This window comes from Triticum urartu, chromosome 7 (assembly GCF_003073215.2).
Source record: "Triticum urartu cultivar G1812 chromosome 7, Tu2.1, whole genome shotgun sequence".
NCBI lineage: Eukaryota > Viridiplantae > Streptophyta > Magnoliopsida > Poales > Poaceae > Triticum > Triticum urartu.
The window spans coordinates 548,739,100-548,754,510 of record NC_053028.1 but is presented as its reverse complement, the minus strand read 5'-3'; positions in this window follow the sequence as shown (position 1 = coordinate 548,754,510).

The following is a 15,411-nucleotide window of genomic DNA, read 5'->3' as shown; positions in this document are numbered from 1 at the left end:
TATCATCATCTCGAATTCAAATATTTGAATCCCTTTTTTGTTCACTCCTTTCACGCCCATCTCTCTCGCATGGATGCTCCTTCAGGTAGCTATCACTCTCTTTTCTCCAGCTCACCCGCACGCTCACTTCATGTTTCTCCTATCCTCGCAAACATGGTCTCTCGACGTCTCCCTTGAGAAGTGTCACACTCTCCCTATCATTATACATTACACGGTTTTCATTATCTCTCACGTCTCTACTGTTCTCTGGTATCACTCGGTACCTAAGCTTTCTTTTTCACCGCCACACACATAGTCTCCACTCGTCTTTCACTTTGTCTTTCTCTCTATGGGATTATCTGAGACACCCTATATGTCTCTACATATGACTCATACCACTAAAATTACTCTCTCTCTCCTGTAGACACAACATTTGTTGCGGTCTCCTTTTCGTCTCCATCCCAGACTAACATTATTCATTTGTTTACCGATCAGACAACCCCGACTACCGTCTCTTCTCTCTCTCTCATAGAGACACACACACAACTCCTGCTTCCACTCCCCTTCCCGACTACCATCTCTCTCACACACACACAAAACTCTCGCTTTCGCACCCCGACTCGTATTTCTCTCACAAACATTTATCAACTAGCTAGCCTCTATATAGGTTTATACACCCTCACAATCGTGCTTCCACCATCGCGTACATGTCTCTCTCCCGCTCCTTGTATCTATGTAGATTTTTCTTCCCTTCTTGAGAAACGCCCTCTCGATCGTGCACACACACACTATCGCCTCATTTTAAGCTGATACCTATCGCGCGCACACTCCTTGTGTCTTTGTCACACATGCACTCCGTCCTCCTCCACTCTCCCTCTCTCTCACACACACATGGGCTTTTTGCAACAACTAGCAAGATGCCCATGCATTGCACGGAACATCAAGATGCATTTGTATGAGTAGTTTATCTTGTGGGGGAAAAGGATGAACGAGGGAAGGCCTTATTGGCAAATGTGGAGAGGGGTGTGGGTATCTTTTTGCAAAATTGCCATAGTTTCCTTCTTGTCCGTTAGATATAGATCGGACGGCCTATATTGCAGGATGGCAGGCACACAATCATCACCGACAATGCTTTTTATAAGAGTAGGGATAAAAAATAGAGTTGGTGATGATGGTGGGCCTGCCATCCTGCAATGTAGGTCGTCCGATTTATATCTGACGGATAGGAAGGAAAATATGGCAATTTACCCGCACTCTTCACCACATTTACAGATAAGGCCTTCCCTCGTTCATCCTTTTCTCCCACAAGATCTTGATGTTCCGTGCAACGCATGGGCATCTTGCTAGTAAGAGTAGAAATTAGACATATACCGCATCTCGAATCTTGAAACCAACAACATTCCTCCCTTATCTCATCAAAACCGCCAAAGGAATATATTTTGAGTGAAACATAACATATTTTTAGTGATATACGTATTTCAAAACTAGACTATTTTTCTATCAAATCGGTGAATATGTATTAATCTACTTTGATCGTGTGGCAACGCATTGGCACATTGCTAGTAGTTATTATAATTTTTTGGACACCAGACAAACGGTGGAGTACATATACAAAGAGAAGAGGCGCACGCACGCAGTCGGCTTCTCGCTGTCTCGCACACATGAGTGTTACGTAAAGGCGACGTTAACAAATAAACCCTAAAACCCTAGGTGCACGATTGCTGCATTCGCGGGTACCGGGTACGTGGTGGAGCACCTTTGTAGGAATAGTCAGCTCACGTGATAATTTGATCCGTAGGAGTTGATGGTCGGGACCATAGGTGAACGACTTGGAGCGTGGTGGCTCGCCAGTTGCCACAGATCGAGTAGCCACATTTAAAATATCGTTTTTTTAGCGGGGTTAAGAGTTCCGATTTTCAATGGCGCGTTATAAGTAGTAAGTAGTTTCTAGAACGATTGATATGGAGCGAAAATGGAATTCATAGTACTACGTACCTCCTTGGCGTATGGTTGTATGGTTTTTTTTGCGATGGAGGTTGTATGGGTTTATGTTGCAAGATGTTGAACTTGGTAGTTCTAGGGCAAATACTATGGTTTAGATTTAGATGCTGGTTTTCAGTAATGAAAATTGGAAGGGGAAACCCTTCTTTGATTAAAAAAAACTACTACCTCCATTCTGGTTTACTAGTCCCCATTGTACTTTGGGTCAAAGTTTGTCCATGAATTTTACTTGTAAAATGTGAATGAAAACGAGATGCATGCATGAACACTAGTTACTCTAACCCCCCTCTCTTCTTTAGTTCTTTGCCACATCAGCATGTTTTATATTCCCGTGTGCATGATACCAGCTAAGATACCACCATTATGTCCAGCCTTAATCATCGCATGCAATAATTTAGTGCACCTTGAAATATGAACATGTGTTTGGCGTGTATGTTTTTAATGACTTGATACTATACCTAGCCCGGCATGCAAGATGACTTATTATGCACCGTTCCCCATACCTGCAGGAAGCCCGTTCGCCTCCAAATCTTTTCCTCTCCATGTGTGGAAACAATATGCCCGCCAAACTCTCCTTCTCCCTCCGGCGGTCCCACCACTCCACCCCGTGTGAAAAAATCTGCATGCATGACTCTCCTCCCCCCACGCTCGTCCAATCCATTGTGACCAACAATATTTCCACCCCTTCGCTCCCCCATAATTTACTCCAACAAATATGCCTACATAGCTGTTACTTAACTGTAGGTGCATTGGGTCACTGACATATGGGCCCAACAGGGGTCTGGCCCACATGTCAGTGATGCAACTGGACCTGTAGTTAAGTCAGTGCAGCTCAGTCCATATCTTACGTAGGTGTGCCATTGCTCTCTATAAATACTGCGCCTCCCACGACATCACTATCTCCTCCCCCTCACGTTCATGTTCATCGCTATCTCCTCCCCTCCCTCTCACGTCGACCACCATGGCATCGCCCCTCCCAAGCCCTACGAGCCCCTCGCTGCACCGCGCGGACAGTCACGCGTCGCTGTTCCGTTCCTCGCTGCCACTAGTCGAGGAGGACGTGTCGGTGTTCCACTCCTCGCCGCTACGCGACGCATCGTCGTTCCGTTCCTCCACGCCACTAGTCGAGGAGGACGCGTCGGCGTTCCGCTCCTCGCCGTGACGCGACGCGTCGCCGTTCCGTTCCTCGCCGCCACTAGTCGAGGAGGACACATCGGCGTTTCGCTCCTCGCCGCGACGCGTCGAGGTGGACGCATCGGCGTTCCCAATCTCGCCAGCACGCGCGCCGGAGGACGCGTCGACTCCCCTCTATGAGGAGAACGCCGCGCCGCCCGCCGAGCCCCCCCAGCCTTGAGGAGCTTTGGAAAGAAATGGATGTCGCCTTGTGGGAGGCTTTGCCTCCAGCAGAGCACGCCAAAATAGAGGCGGAGAAGACGGCCGAGGAAGAGAAGCGCACCGCAGAACAAGCTGCCTGGGAGGTCTATGTCGCGTCCGAGAGAGTCAGGCAATTGGCTCTTTGGCAGAAGGCTCGTGCGAGGGCCGTGAGGGTGGCGGAGGATGCCCCTGCCGACGCCCTGAGTGCAGTCGAACCCAAGTGCATCATCTACACCTGGCGGTACGTGGACCGGGTGCACGCTTCCAGCGAGGAGGAGTACCTGTTGGCGCCGGATCACCACACCGGTGAGATCACGCTCGCCCACCGGCAAGCCGCCAATCAGCACCTCGCGAGTTGCGAGGCTGAGGAAGAGGCGTTGTGTCGGCGCGCTGGGAAACGGCCGTGCACCAGGGCACTCGTGGCGTGCCGCTAGCACTCCTGCGAGCGCCGTGGCTTTTAGGAGGAGTATAATTTTGTTTCGTAAGGCGATCTCATTAGTTTTGGGACGCAAATGATAAATCTTGAGTGTTCAGGAATTTTTAGCGTCCTTAATTAAGTATGTAAAAGGGAAAGTTTGGAAACCTTGTGTATTCGTACGCATTTTGCAAGTACGTGCATATAGCACAAACTTTACTATATACTATCGCACTACACGTCTCTCTCGATATATGCTTGCAGACTATGCTACTCCCTCCGTCCAGGTCAATAAGTCATCTTTGGTTGTGCACCGTGACCAAGAAGGAGGGAAGACTTACACACCTAGATGGAGGGAGTACTACAATTACTTTTGTACGTGCAAATGCATGTTTTAACATTACGATGCGGTTTTTGTAAAAGTAGAAAAACAACACTAGTCAAGCTTGTGAAACAATTCAATGGAAAACAAATGCAAAAATGCTCATTTGATTGTTTACTTTTAGCTTCCTTCTCTGTGGTTATTTCTCTGTCGTACTTTGTACAGAGTATCTCACTGGTTGGAAAGGCATGCAAATTCCCAAATGATAGTGCATGTCACATGCACTACTCCATCCGTCTAGGTGAGTAAGTCATCTTAGGTTGTGCTTCGTGACCAAGGAGGAGGAGAAAACGAGAAGCGTTAATGTTTATTTGCTATTAATAGTATTGCATGCAATGAACTAACCACTGCATGTCGTGTTTGATATCTCAAGTCATTAAAAGCATGCACACTCTTTATCTCTTATTAGTTGATATGTCAAGAAACAAGAAACGAGGTAGAAGTTAATGCACCGCGCCTAAGTGTTTTGGGATTATTTGGTTTTCGTAAGATGACTTACACACCTAGACGGAGGGATTACAATGGTGAGGAATAAACCAGTTAAATCTTTGGTCAAAATTTAGCACAAATTACAATGGTGAGGAATAAACCAGGACGGAGTAGTAGTTTAGAAGCCCAAATAAATGAGTGAGGCGCCTTGTGGGAAAAGCTGGGGAAGCTGCCAAAAGAACTGGCCCTAGGAGTAGTAGCTAGGGGTCAAGTGTGCGAGATGAACCGGAGAAAGTAAATGCAGAGAGATGAAATGCAAAAAAGACGGAGGGATGTGATGGTTGCTTGTCCGTTTATTTTACCAGGCCACTTATTATTAGGAGTGGTTGGGTTTTGTGATATGACGGCTTTACTGGCGCGCCACGAGCGGGGTGAGAGGTGAGACTCCCGTGCAGCGCCGCCCTCTACACTTGTACTACATCGGTCGTGGTTTATTAGTCCCCCATTGAATTTGACTGAAGATTTAACTAACAAAATGTTAGTGCATGTCAACAAAAACTATATCGTTGGATTCGTATTTGAACATAGTTTTGAATGATATAATTTTAGGTGACATGCATCAGCATTTATCGTACTATATATAATGTTAGTTCAAGTTTTGGTCGTACTAATCTATAGTACTCCCTTCGGTCCTTTTTTCTTTGCGTTCTATGCTTAGCCCGCATACCAAGGAGAGGAGAGAGCAGCAAAAATCGGACTGTTTTGCCCCTGGTTTGCTACAGAAGGGACGCTGGGTAGTTATTGTGCGCATGCAACGATTGGCTCGACACCCTGTATTCTCGCGCCCACGTTCTCCTTTGTCCACCTCTCTGCATGCATGCGGGTTCTCTCTCTCCGCTCAATCTCTGCATGCAGGCGCATGCATCTCTCTCTGTGTGTGCAAAATCTTCTCAGCATCCGCGCCAATCTCTCAGCCATTGCATGGAGTTTGAGCATAAGGAACACCGAGGCAAGAAGAACAACATCGTCGCTTGATACTGGTGGAATTGGAGCCAAAACAGTTCGTTTAATTTTCGCAGATGAAATCTTTCCGCCAACATTTTCAATTCCCTCCTAAACTAAACAGCCCACCATAGATTAGTAGCTCGACTAGCACCCATACGATGTGCTCAAGCGCGTGGACGCCACCGTCATCCAGGTGCATGCTGCAGTCTGCGAGCGCGCCGCCTTGCACGAGTGCGTCGCCGTCCGCGGGCGCGCTGCACACCTGGAACACATCGCCTAGCTGCAACACGTTGTCGTCAGTTAGCGCCCCGTCTTCCACAAGTGCGTCGTCGTCCACGAGCTGGAGCACGCTTCGGTACGCGAGCTCAATGTCGTCCATGTCAAGCAAGCTTTCATCCATGGTCTCACTAGGGTTGGCTATCCTACCACAACCACGATGGGTGCATTTCATCTATGGAGATGTACGGGATGTAGCAGAGATGGGAGAATGGGAAGGTGAGATGGGACCGGTGGGGACTGGGAGGAGAGTAAGAGGTAGGCGCCTGCCTGCCTTGGGAAGGCGTGAAGGACATGCATGGGAGAGAGAGATGGGAGTAACTGCAGGCATGTGTGTGAGCGAACATAAAGGAGGTGTAAAGTTGGAAAGAACAGCCCCAACACGCTAATACGCAGAGCATTGCGGGAAAATGGATTTTTCTTAAACACAGACTAAAAAGGACCGGAGGGAGTAGTAAGGTGCCCGTGCGTTGCACCGAAGAGTGAAATGCATTGATCGGGGAGTTTTTTATTTTCACAAAGGATGTGGGGGTCATCTCATGTGTAATGGGTATCGATAGGTTTCTTCGGATATTATTTCATCTCTAGAACTCACAAACATCCGGGTGAAATAGATAAAAAGGTATCTTTTGCAAACAAAAGCGTTCAACTGTTCAACCTGCATCCAAAACTTGTGAAGAAATAACACTTATTGTGCTTTGCAAGAAATGATCTTCAAGAATTAGTTTTTGAGTATCGATTATTATACATGTTGGCTATAGATGACATGGCACTTTCTTATAGTCAACAGTTGGCTATACTATTAAGTAATATTAACCATGCACTTATACACCTAGACGGAGGGATTAAATTACGATGACTTGCAAGCGGGCAGAGGAGATGTAAGAAATGGTTCATCGTAAGTCCTTCACCAGTACTGTAGTAAAAATTCATACATGGAAGATTCTAGACTAAACCATAAACGGATACAATTTTATTCATGCGCGATACTCCAATAGAGCAAGATCCTGCATGGAAGTCTCCACATGCTTAGACAGCGGATTACATTGAGCGAAGACTAATGATCAACATTTAACTTGATGATGCATATGTCCAGGTGAACCTCCTTGGATTTCGAACAGGAAGGACAGAAACACATACGATGCAACTGGAGCAGCACCGTTGGCGTTGAGGTTGTCGCCCATGTCCAAACACCACGTAGACACGGTCTTTGAGCACGGTTCGTAGTCGTTCCACGCTCGGGCATTGAAGCTTGTAACTATTTTAGATTAGAATACACTACTCCTCCGGTGCTAGTAGTAGAGTAGACTCCTACTCCACTACTCTAGTCAAGCAAGTTAGGGCATAGCACTGTAGGGAGTACCAGTACTGTGATCACTCAAGCAAGTTCTCTAGCATCGACATGACCCTACGCTGCTGGTATGTGTCTCATAAGTCAAGCGGCGTGTTGTAGTTATCATCACCTGTCCACTTCCCGCAACACATATTCCCTTCTCCATCTTTGTCCGCACATAATCTCGTCCAATCTTCCATCCCCGCTAAGGCGCCTCCCCCCCTTGTCCGAAACCCAAGCACTAACAATGGCAGAACCGAGCAGCGTCCGCCGAAAGAGTGGCTAGAATTCGCTCCCCACAGAGGTAATGAAGCATTGTTTCGCATGTGGACAATCTCAGTACCATGCCGCTCGCCGCGTGCTCGTCGGGGCTGTACCACTTACTCAAAGCCCTCAGGCCGGAGCTTTTTAAGCCAGCTCCTTGCTTTCTAATGCCGCCTGATCTTCAGAAACAGCGTGTCACGCAGCATAATGATCGTAGGGTGGCGAGCATCAACCCCGTTGACTGTGATTCGATCCCCGTCAGCCTCAACTACATTAACAGTATGTACTGGGTCGGCATGAACACGTCTTGGATGGTGCTCGTCGACGGTCGCGGCAGCTGGATGCTCGTGGAGGTCTACACCAGGCGATTGATTCCCCTTCCTTCGATTAACACTGCACTGCTTTGGCACCGCGGCCCAGAATACTCGGAATCTTAGAGTAGCCAACATGATACCAAGTTTGATTTGCTCAAGGTTGTAATCTGCCAAGTTCCCACAAGATCTGCGAATTATAAAGACTTCAGGCTAATTGTGTTCTTCAACTACGGTCTCGCCTATCTGACAGGTCACTGTGGTAAGTGGATAAATCTGCACGTCCATCGCAGGATCATACACCCTCCATGGTTCTCTGATGCCATTGAACACAAGGGCTTCATTTACGCTGTCGACTCCTTCTATGGCTGGACGTATTGCTGGACTACTCCAGTCATCGCTATAAACGGCTGTTACAGCAGTATGTTACTTTCCTATGATATCATGATGGCTTGCTTATATTACTGTCAACATTTGCTGAAAAAATATTCATGCTCATAACATGTTGTTCTTAAGATTGACTAAATCAAGAGCCCTTTTTTATTTGACTCCAACTTGATATGATGTTGTAGGCCGCCTGGTGTCCCTACCCTTCCTAATCCTAGAACCTTGCAAAGAAAAGCGGCATGGTAGTTGCAGGTGGTTCCTGGCTCGATCAGACGACGACGAAATATTGATGATCATTCGCATGTACCGGACATGTTGTTTCGCAGAATACAATCACAGTCATTGCAAGGTCTTTGAGCAGGATCCCAGCTTCTTTGGGCCTTCAGGAATTTTTGACTAGAGGCTGGTAAGTAGCCTTGGTACATGCTCTCTGTTTGTCGGACTGAATTATCCGATTAACCAGGAGATAACCGACGGCAAGGATCATGATGGCAGCGCGGTTTCATTCATCAGGCAAAACTGCGTGTACACAGCGTACCATGCGTCTCTGCATGCAACATACCCTGATATGTGCCGCCACGCTCTGCAGCCCAAAGTAGGAGAGAGGGTCGCAAGTATCAGACTTCGACCTGCTGGTTGGAGTTTCCCCTGTCAGGCACCCATCTGGTTCAAGCCGTCAGCCAATCTCCACAGCTTAATAAATAAGAACGTCTAACTGAGCCAGTTAGTTAGATGCATACACTTGGTGTAGTAGGATCTTTATTTAGTTTGATGCATACACTTGTTCTTTTTTGGTAGCCCTTTTGTAATGATGGCTGATGTTTGGTTTGGAAGAGAGAGCTGCGTCTTCACTCTTCTGGCCTGCTTACTGCTTTTGTTGCACCCCCAGCCTTGGTTGCTGCTGCTCCTGTTTTCAATGTACAATCAGTAGTATATTTCGTCTGTTGGGTGAATAAATGTGTTGTTAGAATGACAAACACAATATTTTGGAATTCGTTGCACGGTTCGATCCTTCGGTGCCCCGTACCGTACGTAGCACATACTATTTTTCGTACGGAACACATTTTCCACTTGTTGATAACATGCAACCCACTGATGAAGGCCCAATAGAGAAGCCCATAATTAACTGGATGGGAGGCTTTCACATGAATCCGGCCCAGGTACATGCTCATGGTCCCCTAAACATAAATAAGTAAGTAAATAAATAAAGCTAAATGCTCATGCAACAGTTCTTTGGGAAAATAGGTAGCCCAGTATTTCTTTTTGAAGAATACCCAAGCTAGGCCTATTTGTTTTCGCCAATTTACTGGGCTGCAAATCTTTCAAGACGAGGAGGGATGCATTTCGGCCTGGCTTAAGAGTATGGTCAATGTCTGTTAAAAGTAATATCAAAAGGGGTTGAAAATTGCAAAAAAAAATATAGCAAATGGGATATAAGTTTCTTTTTTTGTTTTTGTTCTTCACTTATATCTTATACGTATTTCATTGGATATAACATGACATAGTACTAATTTATTTTTAAATTTGTTTTAGTATGGCTATTAATTTTTGGATTAAGCATATTTCGTCCCATAGCAAAAATTTGCGAATTTTCAAAATTTCCCACATATTTAGTTAAGTTTTTGACCCTGGTACTAACCAGAAAATGGCCAGCAATTCTAAAAATGGAAAACGGGCTGCAATAAATTCCATGTGAATTAGAAAATGAGTAAAAATTATAAAAATAATAGCAAATGGGCTGTACACACCACAGATTTCGAGGCTGACTTGTTTACGCAAGGCTTTGTCAGTGAACACACGATTCTAGCAGCAGTGACTGTTGGATGTCCATCCAACGTCTGACGTGCTTCTTCAATCTCTAATCTTCCTGCTCCAGCCGCCTAAACTAGCGCCGGCGGGACTACCTGCTCCCTCCTCTTGTGGCCCGCTGTGATGTCGCGCGGGCTTCCCCGGCCCACCCTACTCCCTCCGCTAGCCTGGCCGCACACAATCAACTGCCTCCTTATTATGCGAAAAAATGATTCCTCCCACTGACATCTGGGGCGCACCGGTTGGGAGGCTGACCTGTGGGCCTACTAAGTTGACGCGTACGCAGGGCTTGTCAACTTAGTCAACAAACGATTCTAGCAGCAGTAACCATTGGATTTGAATCGAACAGTCCTGCTGCTTCTTCAATCGTTGCTCTTCTTGCACCAGCCGCCAAAACCAGTGCCGGGGAGACCGCCTGCTCCTGCCTCCAGTGGCCGGCTGTGCTGCCGTTGAGGCCTCATCGCCCCTTACTACTCCCACCGCTAGCCAGGCCCTGCAGCGATGGCAGCCTCACACCGCAGCCGAACTACTGAACCCTCGTACTCCTCTCCGCATGGCCATCCACTGCCGCGTCTTCCCCGGCTCCGTGTCGTCCCCTTCCTAGGCCTCGCCGTCGTCCACCGCCTTGGTGCTCTCGGCGCGGCATGGTCAACGTGGTCAACGACATTCCATCAGAAGAGTACTGTACGTGGAGAGGCTGACAGCTGGGTCCATAGCCACAGCCCAGTTTTTTTGTGATTTTCCAAGTAAGTCGCTTTGTCAGGCCTGTTGGGCTGCAAATCTTTCAAGACGAGGAGAGCTTTCATCCGGCTGGCCGAGAAAATGGCCCATCAGTAATGAGAAATGGGCCGTACATTTTTAAAACACATCAAACCGACAATTAGTTTCAAATATCTTTTTTTTCATTTTGAGATTTTAAATTACATTAATTTTTATGCATGGAGAATGTGTTGGATTTTATATTGATATACATTTATTTTTAAAATAAGTTTGAATGTGAGTCGAAATTTCGGGATTAAAAATAGTTCGGACCGCACCGAAATATGCAAAATTTCGTATGATTTTTTAACCGTGGCCACAATATGGGCTGTAATGCTAACAAAAAGAATATGGGCTCCAAAAAAACCTTAATAATTAGCAAATGGGCTGTAAATTATTAGAAATAATGGCAGATGGGCTATATGTTGTTTTCCACAGATTTGAGCTTTTCCTAAAAAAACATTGATGCACAAGCAGTGACTGTTGGATGGCCATCCAACGGCCGTCATGCTTCTTCAATCTCTGCTCTTCCTGCTCCAGCCGCTCAAACAAGCGTCAGCGGGACTGCCTGCTCCCTCCTCCCCGTGGCCGGCTCTGCTGCCGCGCAGGCCTCACCGCCCCACCATACTCCCATCGCTGGCCTAGCCATCCCTCTACTCACCCACACCTGCTGTTATTCTCTGGCGACGGCAAACGAACCAGTAAACCCTCGTACAGTCGTACTCCCCTCCACGTGGGAAACAACTGCCGATTCTTCCCGGCCTCCGTGTCGTTCCCTTCCTAGGCCTCGTCGTCGTCCACCGCCCTGGTGCTCTCGGCACGGCCTGGTTAACATGGTCAACGACCGACATGCATCTGAAGTGGACTGTACGTGGAGAGGCCGACAGCTGGGTCCACGGCCGCACGCAAGGAAATGCCACCTTATTACGCGCAAAATAATGATTCATCCACCTTACATCAGGGACCCACCGAAAGGGCCTCTGGATTTCGTGAAAAAAACGTTACCGCCGCTGACAGCTTGGACCCACCAGCTATATCTTCGCACGCAAGGAAGTTCCTCCTTATTACGCACAAAAAAATGAATACTCCCCCTGTTAGCTGGGACCCAGTATAGTGGCAGGCTGACTTGTGGGCCTACTAAGTTGACGGGGATGGAGGGCTTTGTCAACTTAGTCAATATGCACGATTCTAGCTCCATTGATCGTACGATGTCCATCCAACGGCCGTAGTGCTTCTTCAACCTCTGGTCTTGTTGCTCCAGCCGCCGAAACCAGTGCCGGTCGCGCCTCGTGCTCCTGCCTCCCGTGACCGGCTGCGATGCGGCGGAGGCCTCACCGCCCCCTACTACTCCCACTGCTGGCCAGGCCATCCCTCTACTCACCCACACCCCCTGTTATTCTGCAGCGACGGCAACCTCACACCGCAGCGAATCAGTGAACCCTCGTACTTCTCTACGCGTGGGCATCCACTGCCGCGTCTTCCCCGGCTCCGCGCCGTTCCCTTCCTAGGCCTCACCGTCGTCCACCGCCCTGGTGCTCTCGGTGCGGCGTGGTCAACGTGGTCAAGGAACCGCTTCCATCGGACATGGACTGTACATGGAGAGGTTGACAGCTGGGTCCACGCCCGCAACAAGGAAGTGCCTCCTTATTACGTGCAAAATAATTATTCCTCCACCTGACAACGGGGACCCACCGGACGGGCCACCGTATTCCGCGAAAAAAACGTTTCCCCCCTGACTGCTGGGACCCACCAGCGACATCTTCGCACGCAAGGAAGTGCCTGACAATCGGGACCCACCTGGTCGAAGCGTACATAGCGTTGTCATTCTGGTCGCGAACGTGTACGTACATATATACTGGTGGATGTAGAGGCGCGCACGTGTCGTAGTAGAGGCGCGTACGTGTCATAGTAGAGGCACGCACGTAGCATGTACACGTACATACAGCGGCCAGGGTGCAAGAAAGAAAATACAGCCACGTATGTGTACATACGGGCGGGGTCTCGAACGCCTACTCGCGCATACGTACGGTCAGGGCTCGTGTACATGGCTGGGTCGGAATGGAGAAACAACGTCGTCGTCGTGTTCATGGGGAGCCAATGGAATGCGTTGTGTTCATGGGGAGGCAACGGAATGCGTTGTGTTCATCGGGAGGCAATGGAACGCGTGGGAGCCAACCGGCTGGGTCGGAATGGAATGTGTGGTCGTGTTCATCGGGAGGTCTTGGACGGAACAGGCCATGGAAACGAGGCATGGCGTACCGCACAACGGAGGAAACGGACCTCCTATGTTCGGAACGGGGTCCTGTTGATCGGGAGGGGTCTGGCGTGCCACAAAACGGAGGAAACGGACCTCCTACGGTCGAAACAGGGGTCCTGTTGATAGGGAGGGGTGTGGCGTACCGCAAAACAGATGAAATGGACCTCCTACGGTCGAAAAGGTGGTCCTGTTGATCGGGAGGGGTCTGGTGTACCGCGAAATGGACTTGTGTTGGAGCGCTACGATCGAAACGGGGGTCCTGTTCGTCGGGAGGGGTGTGGCGTGCCGCAAAACGGGACTCCATGGGATACTGTTCATCTCCACCATCGACCTCCTCCAGCCTCCACGGGCTACCGTCGACCTCCTCCAGCCTCCACAGGCTCCTGTTCATCCAGTCTCCACCGTGCGCTACTCCACCGGCTACTGTTCAACCACCCCTCCACCGTCTACTGTTCATCCAGCCCTCCACACCATGGGGTCCTGTTCAACCACCCCTCCATGGGCACCCCTCCACCGTCTACTATTCATCTAGCCCTCCACCACACCACGGGGTCCTGTTCATCCAGAGGCAACTCCACCGCTCACTATTCATCCACCCCCCCCACCCCCCCCGGCAACGCTCACTGTTCATCCAATCGATCGGCTTCAGTTAGCAGTAGTAGCGAAGGAATCGCTCGATCGGGTTCAGTTAACAGCCATCGATTGATTGCTCAGGTTCAGTAACGCGTAGCCTGCAGTGCAATCGCTCGGGTTCAGTTAGAGCCGAACGCCTCGCTCGGGTTTAGTTAGAACCAACGCCTCACACACACACACGTGTACGTGTACGAGAGAAACGCGCATCGCTCGGCCCCCGACCTCCCACCATAACCGGGAACTCCCCGAAATTTTCCTCGCCCTCGCTTCTACCACGGTTTTTCTGTCATGGACGGCCCAAAGAATGTCATGCAGCTGCGTCTACGGCCCGCCCATGACGAAAAGTCCATTTTCTGTCATGATTTTTTGTCATAGAAGTAGGAGCCCACCACATCTATGATGATACTGGGTTTTGTCACAATTATCGTCATAGAAGTGTCATATGTATGATAGAAAAAAATTCATTCGGCCCAAAATGTCATGGATGTGTCTTTTTTTGTAGTGCTATTTTGTCAGTTCCCTCTTGCAGGGGGCTAGGTCAAGATATTCTGGTATGCAGAAGCTACTTTTTAGCCTCCTCATGGCCTCAAGAAAGCTGTGCCACTATTTCCAAGCACATGAGATCACCGTCGTCACGCGCCTCCCGCTGCAACGAATCTTGCACAACCCAGATGCAACTGGGAGGATTATGGAGTGGGCATTGGATCTGTCGAGCTTTAGCCTCAATTTTGAAAGTACCTCAAGAATCAAGAGCCGAGCTGTAACACCCCGGATGTAACTTTCCATATTTGTACTTCGACTCTTGCCATTTTCGGCTTTAAGTTATGAGATTCCCTTTGTGGTTGGGTTTTGTCTTCGTTTTGCATTTTGTTCATGTCATGCATTTCATATCATGTTCATCTTGTTGCATCATGGCCTCATCATGTGCATCTTCATCTTGTAGATGTTGCATTGTGGCATGTTTCTTGGGATCCAAGTTTCATCATTTCTCCCCCCCCCCCTCATCACCACCTCTCCTCTTTTCCTTCACTTTTGCAAGTGCACCTCTACCCTCCTCCATTAATTCTCATCATTTCCCAACTATTCTAGCACCATGCTTTGAACCCCCTGCCAAATTTCACCTCTTTTAGAATTGTTTTGGTTGGTTTCAAAAATGCATCAAGTTTAATTTTTTATTCAAACTTGGAATATTTTTCTACCTTTAAAAATTACCAAAGCAATTTTATTAAATGCTATACAAACTCAGGATCATGAGGATATTTTTATACTACTCAAACTCCTCCCCAATTCCCCTGTGCTTTTCCTTTTTTTTCTGTTCGAAGAAATTGAAAAGGAAAAGAAGCAGAGTGGCAACACCCAACTGGGCCTCGGCCTCCCAGGCCGGCCCAGCTAGCCCCCGCACCAGCGAGCCCAGCGCGCCAGCCAGCCCGCTCGATCACCCACTCTCAGCCTATTCTCACTCGCATGCGCCCGCACCCCCGCTAGCCTCTCTCCATGTGGCCAAGCCGGCCCCATTCGACGGTGTCTCTGGCTACACCCCTCACCCACCTTTCTTCCTCCTCGGTCCCACCTTGCGAGAACGCACATGGCCATGGCCGAGAGCGTCGCCGCTCCAAACCCTCGACCTGGCCCTCCTTTTAACCTCTCTCAATGTCCACGCGCGTTTAGGGTTGCCCCTCTTCCCTCTCGCCGCCGCCACTAGGTGAGAGAGCCTCCAGATTCGCCGTGACACCCACGTTCCGAGCGCATCCGAGCGCGCGAGCTCGTCGCCGGTGTGATCTTCAACCACCTCCACCC